The sequence below is a fragment of the Pelobates fuscus genome, chromosome 4 (assembly GCF_036172605.1).
Source record: "Pelobates fuscus isolate aPelFus1 chromosome 4, aPelFus1.pri, whole genome shotgun sequence".
NCBI lineage: Eukaryota > Metazoa > Chordata > Amphibia > Anura > Pelobatidae > Pelobates > Pelobates fuscus.
Window position 1 is genome coordinate 95,356,034 of NC_086320.1, and position 12,963 is coordinate 95,368,996.

Genomic DNA, 12,963 nt, shown 5'->3' on the forward strand with positions numbered 1-12,963 from the left:
AAATTAAGAATTAAAAAAAAATAATAATAATAATTTATGCAGCTTCCAAATTAATCGAAAATGGATGCTGTCCAGGAGGTGGGAGGGTCTACTAGGGAGGGTGTGCTGCAGATTGGCTGGAATGTGTCTGCTGACTGTGAGGTACAGGGTCAAAGTTTACTCAATGATGATGAATATGGCGCGGATCGAACCGCGCATGTGTTCTCCCGCCGTGGCGAACGCGAACACACTATGTTCGCCAGGAACTATGCGCCAGCGAACCGTTCGGTACATCACTACCCTTAATATAAAATCTAACAATATAAGTTTTGGATAGTGATAATTTTGTTTTTTTTTAAAATACCTTTTTGTTTGTTTGTTTTTATATTTTGGTTTTTTTTAACTTACAAAGTATTATACATTGTAATAAGAAAATTACAGAACATATTAACAATAAAAAATTGTATGTACTATTATCAAATTTTGTATTCATATTACCATTTAACAATATAAATAACATAATAGTTTTAGATCTATAAAATGCCTCATTTTGATTTAAACATTTTCTTCACACATCATACTATGCTTGTACATCGTGCTATAATGAAGAGTTTCCTTGTTAATTTGCCATGTTGCTATGGAACAATTCTTGTGTATAAATAGTAAAGATCCCTGTGGATTTAATGCATAGCATTATTGTAGTCATGCATAAGTGATGATTATACTTACACAACACATAATTACTGGAGCGTGTTTCCTTAGATTCATGTCAGTCATCAGTCAGTCTTGTACAGAACCAGGTTAAATATATACATACATATAAAATAGATACATCTATAGATAACAAATTTCTCATTGATGCATATTTAATGGGCAAAATGTGTTTTTTCAATAAAATTATTTGAAATATAGACTGTGAGGAAATGGAATTTCCAATTTTTAAAACCTTTTATCTGTAAATTTTCATAAATTGTACCCCTAACTAGTAAATCTGTGTAAAAGCTACCTCAAGAAAGGTTGCGTCAAATGTCTGGGGCAGCAATAAATTGTCCATTAATGAGGACTTAGTGCCATGACTGAAACGGATACAATCAGTCTGAGTTATTCTCTAAACCATGATTAGAAAAATATATAAAGATTCTCCAGCGTGGCTAGCTTGGTCTAAATTTTACAACCTTTCATCTATTCTCAGTGAAGATTGGGGTCATGAGATGAGGTTACAGAATGCCGTCAAAATAAAGAAAAGCAAACATTCAAGTATCAACAGAAAAGAGGTCCCCATTGAGACTGGAAGAAAGGTGTTTTCACTTACAGCAGATTACAGCGTTCTTCACAGTTAATACGATAAAGATGTGGGATTCTTTACCTTTAGAGGTTGTCTTTTCAGATTCTATAAATATGTTTAAAAAAAGACCTGGATGCTTTTTTTGGGTGTTTTTTTGGGGTTTTTTTTGTTGTTTTTTTGTTGCAAAAAACTAATATTTAAAGATACAATTAATATGTATGTGGATAGGTTTCTGAATCAAGTAGAAATCTTGACTCTGTTATGGAATCAAAGATTCGTTTTTTTCCCCTTTTTGTGGCATAATTGGCTACAATTGGAGACAACAACATAAAGGTTCAACTTGATGGACTCCAGTCTTTTTTCAACCTAAATGTCTAAGTAACTATCAAATTTTAGGGGTCAACAACAGTACCACTTCAGTGAGAACCCATCCTTCTAGTGGTCCAGTGTAGAAGAAGTAATATAATTGTGATATATAGGATAGTAGCAAGGGCACAAAGCATTACAAGACAGCATTAATTATTATCATTAACATTTATTTTTATAAAAATAATTAATAATTACACAAAATAAATCATTTATTCAGGCCTTAATACATTATTTGAATGGGTAAAACACACTAAGCTTAGCAAAAGTAATAAATGTCATGGAGTACCTTGCCAGCAATATGGCAATCCAGCCAGAACAGATTTTACTGTTCCCTTACACTAGACCACCAAAACTCACCTTTAACATCCCTGTCACCTTGTCTATTATGGAAAACTGTGTAACCCTAATCAGTGTTATCATGTTCATAAGCTTTGCCAATATTGAAAATTGTATCATAGAAATATTATATCCATGGCCATGTATGTGTACTATTCATACCTGGACATGTGTTTGTTTGTTTGTATTTGTGTATGTGATTGTGTAGTGAAACAGAGGATTCCAATATTGCTCAAAAGTAATAATAACAACATCCACAAGTCCAGTAGTTTATGGATGTCTCCACAACCTCAATATGACATCAATTTCCCCTAAAACATGGTATGTCAATTTGCTATTTTCATATTAAAAATCTGTAGTTTAAAAAAAAATAAAATATTAAAAGGGACACTGTAGACACCAAAACCACTTCAACTAATTAAAGGGGTCTGGGTTCCATTTCTCTGTCCTCTTAACTCTGCAAGGTTAATTATTGCAGCTTATGAGAAACAGCAATAATTACATTGCAGGGTAAAGACTGCCTCTAGTAGCTGTCAATCAGACAGCTACTAGAGGCACTTCCTGCTTACTAGGCGACTTTTGGTCACCTGACGCTGGACGTCCTCACGCTCTGCATGAGGACACCCAGCATAAGTAAAATACCAATAGAAAAGCATTGCAGCAATGCTTTTCTATGGGGAAGACTTAATGGGCCCATCAGGTGACGTCAGAGGAGGCAGGGCGTCATTCAAGCAATGAGGGATACAGTAAGGGTTTTTGTTTTTTATCCCTCACATTGTGGGGAAGTGAGGGGGAGGGAAGAGGAAACTATAGTGCTAGAAATACAACATTGTATTCCTAGCAATACAGTATCCCTTTAAGATAAAGTAAAGGTTTACAGACGCACAGCACAAATGCCCTCTCAGCCAGTAGTGGGATTACAAATTTTAGTAAACAGTACCGACTTTTCATATGTTTCCAACTCCACAGGACTGGCCCAAGACACCACCCCCTCATGCATGCACACACACACACACAAGCACATCAACTCAGTCAGAAATATATATCCTTGGGGGCAAAGGGAATGCTATTAATGGATTAAATGCATAAACTTTGTATATCTTGCCAATGAGCAGAATATAGAAAAATGGGTATACCATGTAATGATCAATAAATACATAAACTTGATATATCACGATAATGGAAAGTAAATGCATACACTTGGTATATCGTGCGAATGAAGCAATAAATACATAAACTAGGTATCTCATGCCAAAGAGCAATACATTCATAAAATCTTTATATAATGTCAATAAGCCACATGTGCCCTCGAACAGCCTTCCAATGCCATTCTGCCCTTAGCCTGTGTGTTCCCTCTCTCTGCCACCAGCCTCTATCTTGCACTATCCTATCTGTGCCATCTGTCTGCCCTTAGCGTCTCTGTGCCACCTCTGCCTCTCTGCCTCCAGTGAGGGTGACAGTGTGACAATGTGTGGTGGAAGGTGACATTCCCCCTTCCATCCATGTCTCTCTCTCTTCCTCCCCTCCATGTCACCTTATCCCTTTCATCCATGTCTCCTGCCCCTATATATCCTGCTACCTCTTCCTTCCATGTCTTACCCCTTCATGTCCCCTTTCCCTTCCCCTCCATGTATCCCTACAAGTCATGTCTCCCCCTTCCCCTCTATGCCCTTTACCAATTCCATCCATATCCACCTTCATGTTCTTCATGTGCTTTCCTTGTCCCCTTACCAATTTTATCCATGTCCCCCTCCTCGCCATGTCCCCTTACCAATTCATCTATGTCCCCCTCTCCTCTCCATGTTCCCCCTCTCCTCTCCATGTTCCCCTCCTCTCCATGTCCTTCTCCTCCTCCATTCTATCCATGTCCCCCCACCCCATGACACTGATTTGTCTGTCTCTTCTTCCCTAACTGGTAGGGAGCCTATTCCCTCACCCAACAGTATATGGCCCCCTCACTGCTTACCTGTCTAGGCAGGGGTGGGGGCTTCTTGCTGTCCAAGGCACTCTGGCTCCTTCACTGAGCGCCGAGTAGTCATGTGACTCCCTGCGCTCCTATGCTGAGCGCAAGGGGTAGGCGCTCCCCAGCTGTCTTAGTGTGCGGGCGGTTTCCTTATGGAGCTGCATGCTGCCTGCATGTCGAGGGGAGAGCAGAAGTCAGTTGGCAGACTGACAACAAATTTTTGCCCTCCTAGTGGCGGCTGGTTTTGCAGACGGTTCGGCGAACTTGTTAAATGTTAGTAACAGGTTCGCGTGAACCGGCTGAATTCCACCACTGCTCCCAGCACAGATTTCTGCCTGGTGACTAGATAATTCTTCTGCACTCTGAATTCAGCTGCATGGGAATTAACTCATATAGGCAATATCATCTCCATTAATAATAAGGTTATAAAAATGGATACCTTAAAAAAGAGATGACTGAGTAATGGTCAAGAGACTAGAAATTATTTATATATCAGACTCTTTTCTATCTGTATAAGATTTTCTTTGTAGTTCATTCAAAAAGCCAAGCGTGTCTTTCAGTAAAACAAATAGAAGAACAATATATCCAGTTAAAACTCGATGACCAAGAAGCCCTTTGTTTAATATGTGTTATCTGTTTATTTGACATGGCAGAACCTTTAGCTGAACTGTGCAGAGCAAACATAGATCAAGGCTTACAGACACAAAACTGTAAACAAGACCCCAGGAAATAACAGATCAGCATTCATTTTCCGGGTAGAAAATGATTATATTTGTCATGTTTGAAATAGAAAAGGCTGCAAAGTGTAGTCTTAAAGTAATCCAATATAACCAATCAGAATCCTCGCCTTTGGAACACATGCAATAAAACGCATAAATTAACTCAACAATTAGTCAACCACATTATTTGAGGAGTCAAGCAAGACGAGTACTTGCTGGATCCAGAAAATGACATATGTTAGTTATGCTAATATTAAACGTGCACATGTAAACAAACTGCTATGTGTTGATGTGTGATAATGAAATTAGAATTAAGTATATAATTGTATGTTGCAGCCTTTGGTTTGATATGCATGACAAGAATTAATTTAAGATACAGTCCATACACTGAATACAGTTTCTGTTTCTCTATTCGGAGAATGAATACTTATCAAACCAATCCTTCATCTGGATGGCTGGAAATTACATGGTTATACGGTGGACAGGGAATCGTTCTTTATAAAGTCCACGCACTGGCTTCTAATTCCCACTTGCTCCCTTTCAGTGTCCAGTTGGTATGCAGCTACTATGATTTATGCCATGGTGACCCTATTGCAACAAGCACAAGGTTAAAATGACGTCTCAGATAGCCCTATATTGGATATCCATTTTCATATCAGGTTATTAATCTTCTCCCAGTCACTTTCCCTCATTTATTAAAACAGGGGCAAAACTAGGGACCATCAAGTGAAAACATCAAAAAATAAGTCTCTCTCTTAGCCCCCTCCTTGCTACTCTCTAAGCAGTACAGCTGAGTCGAATGTGTGTAATTTGTCTGAATGTGTGGATCTGCATGGATTGGTTGAGTGCGACTGTGTGTGGGCAGGGCCGGCCTTAGGGGTGTGCGAGCTGTGCGGCCGCACAGGGCGCCATGGAGCAGGGGGCGCCGTGGATTTAAAAAAAAAAAAAAAAAATTAAATATTTTTTTTTTTTTAAATTTGCAGCGGGGGCGGAGCTTACCGTGCGGCGGGGGCGGAGCTAAAAGCGCCGGAAAACTGCTGCAGGGGAAGCAGGAAGGAGTCCCTGCTTCCCCACCAAACAGTCACCAGGAGCTGCACTGCCTCCACAATGAACTCCACAGGTAACTCTTTGCCTGTGTTTATTACTGTCTGTGTGTGTATGACTGTCTGCCTGTGTGTGTGTCTGTGTATGACTGTCTGCCTGTGTGTGTGTGTCTGTGTATGACTGTCTGCCTGTGTGTGTGTGTCTGTGTATGACTGTCTGCCTGTGTGTGTGTGTCTGTGTATGACTGTCTGCCTGTGTGTGTCTGTGTGTGTGTGTATGACTGTCTGCCTCTGTGTGTGTCTGTGTGTATGACTGTCTGCCTCTGTGTGTGTCTGTGTGTATTACTGTCTGCCTCTGTGTGTGTCTGTGTGTATTACTGTCTGTGTCTGTGTGTGTGAGACTGTCTGCCTGTGTGTGTGTGTGTGTGTGTGTATCTGACTGTCTGCCACTGTGTGTCTGTGTGTATTACTGTCTGCCTCTGTGTGTGTGTGTCTGTGTGTATTACTGTCTGCCTCTGTGTGTGTGTGTCTGTGTGTATGACTGTCTGCCTCTGTGTGTATGACTGTCTACCTCTGTGTGTGTGATTGTGTGTATGACTGCCTCTGTGTGTATGGCTGTCTGCCTCTGTGTGTATGGCTGTCTGCCTCTGTGTGTATGGCTGTCTGCCTCTGTGTGTATGGCTGTCTGCCTCTGTGTGTATGGCTGTCTGCCTCTGTGTGTATGGCTGTCTGCCTCTGTGTGTCTGTGTGTATGGCTGTCTGCCTGTGTGTGTCTGTGTGTATGACTGTCTGCGTGTTTGTCTGTGTGTATTACTGTCTGCCTCTGTGTGTGTCTGTGTGTATTACTGTCTGTGTCTGTGTGTATGACTGACTGTCTGCCTGTGTGTGTCTGTGTGTGTGTGTGTGAGACTGTCTGCCTTTGTGTGTCTGTGTGTGTGTGTGTATGACTGTCTGCCTGTGTGTGTGTGTGGATGTCTTCCTGTGTGTGTGTATGGCCGTCTGACTCTGTGTGTGTGTGTGTGTGTCACATACAACCAATACACGCATATCACACACTGTTAATACACCCATTACAAATATCACACATAGCATACATATCACACACAGTCATCACACCTACTATCACATACACAGACAACACAAACATTACAGCATACATGGATGACGGGGGGGAGGTGGAGGGCGCTGTGAAGATTTTTCGCACAGGGCGTCAAAATGCCTAAGGCCGGTCCTGTGTGTGGGACTTGGCTGAGTGTGATTGTGATGGGAAAAGTGTGATATATATGTATGAAGTTGGCTAAGTGTAATTTTGTGTGTATGTCTAAGGGCTGGTTGAGAGAAATTGTGCATGCGCAGACTCTATACAGAAACTCCCCACATCCACAATACATTCCCCTATATACATAATCTGAAGATTACTGTGATTATGGTACTGGTTGTTTTATTTTATTTTTTTTGTTTCTTATAAATGTCTGGTTACTAACTGGTAACCTATGGATGTATCTTAAAATCCAGTGCCTCATATATTCCCAAAAATATGGTAATCCCAATAAAACGTTTTAGTTTTATTCTTTTCATGCTGCTGTAGGTCTATATTGCAAGATGCTCTGCTGGCACCATGGTTAATCGTCTGTTATTTTGTCATCAATTAAGCAGGTAAAAGGTCTGGATTTGATTCCAGGTGTGGCATTCGCATTTGAAGCTGCCGCTGTCAACCCCTAACATGCGGTCAAATGAGCTCTTAATGCAAGTGAAACAGGCCATCAGACATATAGGAGGAACATTAGGAGTGGTCAAATCAACAGTTTGGTACATTCTGAGAGAAAAGGAACACACTGGTGAGCTCTGCAACACAAAAAGATGAATGTCCACGAAAACAGTGGTGGATCATCATAGGATCCTTTGCATGGTGAAGAAAATCTCTTGCACAACATCCAGCCAATTGAAGAACACTCTCTATGAGGTAGGCATATCATTATCGAAGTCTAACATACAGAGACGACTTCAGGAGAGCAAAGAGGGTTCACCACAAGGTGCAAACCATACATACGTCTCTAGAATAAAAAGGCCAAGTTAGACTTTGCCAAAAAGAATCTTTAAAAAGCCAGTCCAGTTCTGGAACAGCTTTGGAGAGGTGGAACTTAAGATAGACCTGTGCCAGAATGATGGGAATAAAAAAGTATGGACAAGGCTTGGAACAGCTCATGATCCGAAACATACCACATAATCTTTAAAACATAGTGTAGGCAGTGTGATGGCATGGGCATGCATGACTTCCAATTTCACTGGGTCACGAGTGTTTTGTTGATGATATGACAGAAGACAGAAGCAGCCGGATTAATTCTGATGTGTTTATAGATATATTGTCTGCTCAGATTCAGCCAAATTCAGTGAAGTTGAAACCCAAAACATATCGCAAAAGCAACCCAGGGGTTTGTTAAGGCAAAGAAGTTGAATATTCTGCAATGGCAGAGTAAATAACCTGATTTAAACCCGATCCAGCTTGCATTTCACATGCTGAAGAAAAACCTAAGCAGAAAGACCCATGAACAAACAACTGAAGACAGCTGCAGTAAAGGCCTGGCAAAGCATTACAAAGGAGGAAACCCAGCGTTTTGGTGATGTCCATGCGTTTCAGACTTCAAGAGGTCATTGCCTGCAACGGATTCTCAAAGTATAAAAAATTAACATTTTATTTATGATTGTGTTAATTTATCCAATTGCACATGAGCCCCTGAAATAAGGGGGCTGTGTATGAAAATGGTTACAATTCCAAAACATTTCATACAATATATTTGTTCAACCACTTGAATTGAAGCTGAAAGTCTGCACTTCAATTTCATATTTTTTGTTTCATTTCAAGTTGATTGTGGTGACGTGCAGAGCCAAAATTATAAATGTGCCAGTGTCCAAATATTTCTGGATCTAACTGTATATGATATATAAGTATATTTAGCTTATTTTACTGCTTCTCCTTTTTTGCCTCTACTGGTCGATTCTCAATATGTGCAGGGTAATTCACTAAAGTGAGAATCCAGTGAATTTCTAATTTAAGGCCAGAGTAGCCATACTGAAAGCATAGTTGCCTTTTCCTATTCAGCTATTTTAACCTTATACGTGAATAGTGATGTCGCGAACACAAAATTTTCGGTTCGCGAATGGCGAACGGGAACTTCCGCAAATGTTCGCGAATCGGCGAACCGGGCGAACCGCCATTGACTTCAATGGGCAGGCGAATTTTAAAACCCACAGGGACTCTTTATGGCCAGAAAAGTGATGGGAAAGTTGTTTCAAGGGGACTAACACCTGGACTGTGTCATGCCGGAGGGGGATCCATGGCAAAACTCCCATGGAAAATTACACAGTTGATGCAGAGTCTGGTTTTAATCCATAAAGGGCAGAAATCACCTAACATTCCTAAATCACAATGGATATGGATTGACACCTGACATATGACATATTGACACCTTGACATATGGATTGGCACCTGTCCTCAGAGACCCTGATACACACTGACACAGAGCAGAATAGGGACTATTCCCCCTACATAGGGTCACTTGGCAGATATGGATTGACACCTATCCTAAGGATCCCTGATACACACTGACACAGAGCAGAATAGGGACTGTTCCCCCCTACATAGGGTCACTTGGCAGATATGGATTGACACCTATCCTAAGGATCCCTGATACACACTGACACGGAGCAGAATAGGGACTGTTCCTCCTACATAGGGTCACTTGGCAGGTATGGATTGACACCTATCCTAAGGATCCCTGATATACACTGACACAGAGCAGAATAGGGACTGTTCCTCCTACATAGGGTCACTTGGCAGATATGGATTGACACCTATCCTAAGGATCCCTGATACACACTGACACAGAGCAGAATAGAGACTGTTCCCCCTACATAGGGTCACTTGGCAGATATGGATTGACACCTGTCCTCGGAGACCATGATACACACTGACACAGAGCAGAATAGAGACTGTTCCCCCTACATAGGGTCACTTGGCAGATATGGATTGACACCTGTCCTCAGAGACCATGATACACACTGACACAGAGCAGAATAGAGACTGTTCCCCCTACATAGGGTCACTTGGCAGATATGGATTGACACCTTTCCTCAGAGACCAATGTACACACTGACACAGAGCAGAATAGAGACTGTTCCCCCTACATAGGGCCACTTGGCAGATATGGATTGACACCAGTCCTCAGAGACCATGATACACACTGACACAGAGCAGAATAGAGACTGTTCCCCCTACATAGGGTCACTTGGCAGATATGGATTGACACCTGTCCTCAGAGCCCCTGATACACACTGACACAGAGCAGAATAGTGACTTTTCCCCCTACATAGGGTCACTTGGCAGATATGGATTGACACCTGTCCTCAGAGACCTAATTGTGTAATAATGGTAATACTATTACCTATTATATAATATTGGCAGGGGCAAGGAAATTCCCTCTAAATAGATGGGTATAGGCAGAGAGTATGGAGACCAGAGTGTCAATAAAGTGTCAATAAGGTGATATAAAGTTAAATGTATCACAGACACACAGCCACCCTTTCTCTTAGCTAGTTTCCAGAAATGCTGGATAGGTAGAAGGGCTATAAAGACCCAGAGAGGTCTAAGAAGAATCCTCTAAACTAGCCCTAATCTCCTTAAAGGACCACTCTAGGCACCCAGACCACTTCAGCTTAATGAAGTGGTCTGGGTGCCAGGTCCAGCTAGCTTTTACCCTTTTTTTTATAAACATAGCAGTTTCAGAGAAACTGCTATGTTTATTCTGAGGGTTAAGCCAGCCTCCAGAGCCTCTAGTGGCTGTCTCACTGACAGCCGCTAGAGGCGCTTGCGTGCTTCTCACTGTGAAAATCACAGTGAGAGCACGCAAGCGTCCATAGGAAAGCATTATGAATGCTTTCCTATGCGACCGGCTGAATGCGAGCGCGGCTCCTGCCGCGCATGCGCATTCAGCCGATGATGTCGCGAGGAAGAAGAGGAGGAGGAGTAGAGCTCCCCGCCCGGCGCTGGAGAAAGAGGTAAGTTTAACCCCTTCCTCCCCCCAGAGCCCGGCGGGAGGGGGTCCCTGAGGGTGGGGGCACCCTCAGGGCACTCTAGTGCCAGGAAAACGAGTATGTTTTCCTGGCACTAGAGTGGTCCTTTAAACACCTTCAAGGGTGTTCTAAGCTATAGCTTAATCTAAACGTTTAGATGACTGTCTGATTTCCCATCACAGATGCTGGCTAGGAATAACAGTGTGCAAGACAAAGAGTGGGTCTAAGTGCCCATAGTGCAGTAAAGTGTCCCTAGTGAAGTGAAAATGAGAATAACGAGCTGGCACCCAAGAGAATAACGAGCTGGCGCCCTATCAGGGGACGTGTATATGGCATCGATTTTAGGAACCGGGAGATGGAAAAAGATGCTTGGTCGGTCCTCCTACTTCAAATTTGGGGCACTGCGCGTGCAATCTAATGTGGCACCAGATAGGAGTGGTGTGTTAAGTAGTACTATTCCTATCAGTTTAATCCCTGTTATGTGCCATTTTTTTGGTTTGGTTTTTGATGCCACAGTGCAGCACCAGAGGGCCGAAAAATTAGGCATGTACACATGCCTGAAAAATTAGGTATTGTTGCAGCCGCTGCTGTAGCAGCGGCCATAAAAATTTATGTTTGTTTCCCAGGCAGAAAGTGCCCTAAAACATTGCAGCTTGAACCCTAGTTGGCGGCGGATAAGTCACGCAAGTCAACCGGCATTCAGAGCTAAAATACAGCAGCGTGTGGACCATTTTTAGCCCAAAGCAGCTCATCTCATCTGGCCTTTTTTAGTCGAATGTATCGCCCAGTGTCAGTCCCTTTAGGATCCATCCCTCATTCATCTTAATAAAGGTGAGGTAATCTAGACTTTTTTGACCTAGGCGACTTCTCTTCTCAGTGACAATATCTCCTGCTGCACTGAAGGTCCTTTGACAGGACACTTGAAGCGGGGCAGGCCAGAATTTCTATCGCAAATTGGGATAGCTCAGGCCACAGGTCAAGCCTACACACCCAGTAGTCAAGGGGTTCATCGCTCCTCAGAGTGTCGATATCTGCAGTTAAGGCGAGGTAGTCTGCTACCTGTCGGTCGAGTCGTTCTCTGAGGGTGGATCCCGAAGGGCTGTGGTGATGCTTTTGACTTAAAAAGCTCTGCATGTCCTCCATTAACAACACGTCTTTAAAGTGTTCTGTCCTTGCCGGCGTGGTCGTGGGAGGAGGAGGATGACTTTCACGTCTCCCCCTGTTAGATTCCCGTTGTGCTGTGACATCACCCTTATACGCTGTGTAAAGCATACTTTTTAATTTATTTTGCAAATGCTGCATCCTTTCCGACTTGTTGTAATTCCGTAACATTTCCGCCATTTTCTGCTTATACCGGGGGTCTAGTAGTGTGGACACCCAGTACAGGTCGTTCTCCTTCAGCCTTTTTATATGAGGGTCACTCAACAGGCACGACAGCATGAAAGACCCCATTTGCACAAGGTTGGATGCCGAGCTACTCATTTCCCGTTCCTCCTCTTCAGTGATCTCAATGAAGGTATGTTCTTCCCCCCAGCCACGTACAACACCATGGGTTCCAGATAGGTGACAACGAGCACCCTGGGATGCCTGTTGTGGTTGGTCTTCCTCCTCCTCCTCAAAGCCACATTCCTCCTCTGACTCCTCTTCCTCACAATCCTCTTCCAGCATTGCCGCAGGTCCAGCAAGCGATGCTGATAAGGCTGTTTCTGGTGGTGATGGTGACCACAACTCTTCCTCTTCCTCTTCACGCTCATCTACGGCCTGATCCAGCACTCTTCACAGGGCACGCTCCAGGAAGAAAACAAATGGTATGATGTCGCTGATGGTGCCTTCGGTGCGACTGACTGGGTTTGTCACCTCCTCAAAAGGACGCATGAGCCTACAGGCATTGCGCATGAGCATCCAGTAACATGGCAAAAAAATTCCCAGCTCCCAAGATGCTGTCCTAGCACCCCGGTCATACAAATACTCGTTAACGGCTTTTTCTTGTTGGAGCAGGCGGTCGAACATTAGGAGTGTTGAATTACAACGTGTCGGGCTGTCGCAAATCAAGCGCCTCACTGGCATGTTGTTTCGCCGCTGGATATCGTAAAAGTGCGCCATGGCCATGTAGGAACGCCTGAAATGGCCACACACCTTCCTGGCCTGCTTAAGGACATCCTGTAAGCTTGGGTACTTATGCACAAAGCGTTGTACGAT